Source organism: Nicotiana attenuata, chromosome 7 (assembly GCF_001879085.1).
Source record: "Nicotiana attenuata strain UT chromosome 7, NIATTr2, whole genome shotgun sequence".
In the NCBI taxonomy this organism is placed as follows: Eukaryota; Viridiplantae; Streptophyta; class Magnoliopsida; order Solanales; family Solanaceae; genus Nicotiana; species Nicotiana attenuata.
In genome coordinates, this window is record NC_031995.1 from 81,288,791 (window position 1) to 81,292,378 (window position 3,588).

At 35.4% G+C, this 3,588-nt stretch overlaps 1 pseudogene; it reads right to left on the reverse strand.

The window, feature by feature from the left end:
* LOC109229378 lies at positions 940-3,253 on the reverse strand (annotated as a pseudogene).

Sequence of the window (3,588 nt, forward strand, 5' to 3'; positions counted from 1 at the left end):
ACAATTTATGCTAAAATTTTAAGGCATGCTGAGTAGGATTTTTATTAACCACCAAAATTTTAGAGTACGCTGGGTAAAATTTTAAAGCTTGCACCAATTATGGTGATCTTAAGGATTTTACCACAAAATACTAACATGCCATTAGAATTTTTCAGCATGGGTGAAATTCTGGTGAAAGTTATAATTTTATGATAGAATGTTGACGATACCATAATTGCTAGACCTAGAAAGTTTTTCCCCAGCATGCTTTAAACATCTGGCGTGGGGTTATATTTAAAAAGGTCCATCCAACATTATTTTCGGCTCAGTATGATGTCTTTTCCCTCTAAAAGCTACATTACGTGACTGCAAAATAAAGTAATCCCCAAAAGTGTAATGGATAGATAAGATAACTTTACCCTAGGAATAAAAAGTTTATGACAGAAAACGCATCCTCCTCTAATGAGCAACATGAATCCAGATTAGTTAGGGTGCTAAAGCAATACTAAACATCGGGTGAAAAACAAATATTCTCTGCGTTCTAGTTTATGTGAATTTATTTTCTTTTTGGTCCGTTTCAAAAAGAATGACCCATTTCTAAATTTGGAAACAATTTAGCTTAAACTTACAATTCTACCTTAATGAGAAACTTTTATAACCACACAAATACTCTTGGCCCTTTTTGACTTGTTTAGGACCACAAATTTCAAAAGTCTTTATTTTTTCATAAAATTCGCGCCCAATCAAACATGTTCACATAAATTGGAAACGAGGAAGTATAATAAAACAATAATTCAACTTTGTTCTCACTTGAATAATCAGCGAAGTCTCCTTTTTTTTTTTTCTATTCTCCATTGTGAATATAGTTGGAAAAAAAAAAACATCATTGTGAACAGCATTACAAGGTGGCTTTTGCCAAACCCTCTTAAAATCTATCACTTGAAAATGGAGCCACTAAAATATAAAAATGTCTTTATAGCTAATGATGATCAGAGGGCGTACAAAAACGAAATACAGTTTTCATTTTTTTAATCTATTACTCATCATGGTACATAACACTGGAGAAGAAACAGAAAAGATAAACAAAGTATTACAAGCCTATAACTTATTCAATGCTTGTGCACACTAAAACAAGTGAAGCAAGCAGCATTAAAGCAAATTTTCAGAGTTAATCAAGAGGCGAGACATAACGAGTAGCAATCAAGTAAAGATCTTTCTCTCTTCTAGCGGATATCCCATTTGCCTCAGTCATATCCAAATCCCTTGCATTAATTCCTTCGGGAAGTTTCCAATTAAAATTGTGAAGCAAATGGGCCAATGGCAGAGTAACAAGTGCCAAAACAAATTGTATTCCTGGACAAATTCGTCTTCTAGCACCAAACGGAAGAAGTTGAAAATGATTTCCAGTAAACTCAATAGAACTATTTTCGAATCTCTCTGGTATAAAACATTCAGGATTTTCCCAATTCTCGGGATCTCTTCCAATTGCCCATACATTAACCAAGACTTTGCTTTTCAACGGTATAGTAAATCCATCTATCTCTGTTTCCTCCCTGCATTCTCGCGGGACAAGTAGAGGAGTTGGAGGGTGTAATCGGAGTGTCTCTTTGATCACTAAATTTAGGTAACTAAGCTTTTCAAGATCAGCATCCTCTTCACATGTTTTCTTTCCTTTAAAGGCTTCTCTCACTTCTGCTTGTGCTTTCGCCATCATACTTGGATTCTTCATCATTACTGCTAATGCCCAAATAACGGTTGAAGATGATGTGTCAGATCCTGCTACGAACATGTCCTGCACCATGTATGGTCATCAAATTTTATCAACGAGTGCGTAAATACAGCGGTGAATGTAACGTATACTCGACGGGTTCAATTGAACCCATAATTTTCGACGCGAAGTAAAAAATTTATATGTAAAAATTCATTAAAATTGTAAAAATAGTAGATATGAACCCATAACTTTCAAAACATAATGAGTTGCATGCTAAAAATATTAAAAGTTGAACCCATAGCGTTTAAATCCTGATCTGTCTTTGCGTAAATATACATCACTTTACATAAATTAAATATTCAAAAAAAAGTTTAGTTATGTTATTAATGTCCGAAACACTTAAAAATATTAGCTGAAGTTTGGAAACGACACAGTTAGACTTTGGTTTCATTAAAATAAAAAGACCTAAGAAGATACAAAATAAGATATGGTGTTAGTGTAGTTAACAAAGTGTAGCAAGCAATCCTAGAAAAGTAGTTTGGTGGCAGTGAAGTCTAAGCAGTTTGTAGTAAAAACTCCAATTACTTTTGATATTTGGTAAAATAAAAAAAAGACAAAGGGAAAAATGAAATATACTTACAAGAATAACTGCTTTAATGTTTTCATTTTCTAGAGGAAATGGTAATTCGCCGCTCTCCATGACTCTTAGAAAAACATCGATGAAATCTTCAGCTCCAGACTCACCATTACAACTTTTTCCATTTGCCCGATTCTCTCTGTGCACATTGATAATGTTGTCCAAGACCACGTCTATTTTATTACGAGCTTCCATTAGTTTAGATCGCATGCCGCTAATACCATGTAGAAACTTTTTTGATGGGAACAAATCAGCCAGCTCGAATCCACCGGATAATGATTGTGCTCAATGAATCAATGTTATCAACTCTTTTTGATCTTTACACACTTTCCCAAATGCTGACCTACATGTCGCGGCATTCATAAACCATAAAAGTTTTTCTACTAAGTTGATTGGCAAATCTCCCACTGATTCAATGGATGATAGGAGACTTGAGAGCTCATCGTGTCGAATTGGACTGAAGGACTTGACCATCTTGGCACTAAGTAGCTCCAAGGTGCTCAATTTACGCATATGTCTCCAGTAATCACCATACGGGGAAAAGGCAATGTCCTTACAATCATAACAAATAATTTTTCCCATCATGATTTCTGGCCTAGATGCAAAAGCGAGGTCATGAGTTTTTAAAATTTGCTTGGCCATGTGTGGGGAGGATACAACTACTGTGGGAACTTCCCCGAGCTGTAAGTACATGATCGGGCCAAACTTCTGTGATAAATTTCTGAGAACTCGATGTGGTACTCCACTTGTCAAGTGATGCACACTTCCAACAATAGGTAGCCTCCACGGACCAGGTGGCAGCTTTTTCGATTTCCTCCATTTTGTTATTAGAAGAAAGAGGAAGGAGATGAATAGCGAGAATGAAATAAAGTGTTGAAACTCCATCTTAGTATAAAGTGGAAAATGGGTTTCGTGTAGTTTTATATCGTTATATGTTGATGGGTTTTGGATTTGAGATATGGTTACTTATATAGAGGGTAAGTACATACTTCCGAAACCAAGATTTGTAGCTGAGTATCCAAGTTTGACCAAATAACGACAATAGAGAGCATTTGCGGCCTGCATGTTAGTTAAATTGAACCACTTGGGACAAATAGCCACCTCCTATTTTGTTGTGTTTATGTGTCTGCGTAATCCTAGTCGTCATGGTGGATTCTTTTATAAAGAAAAATCTAGAAACACTTGAGATGTTGAATTTTCTCGTGAAGGGAGATGCATAATTTACTGTTATTTATCTTATAATTGGTCCAAAAGTTTATCG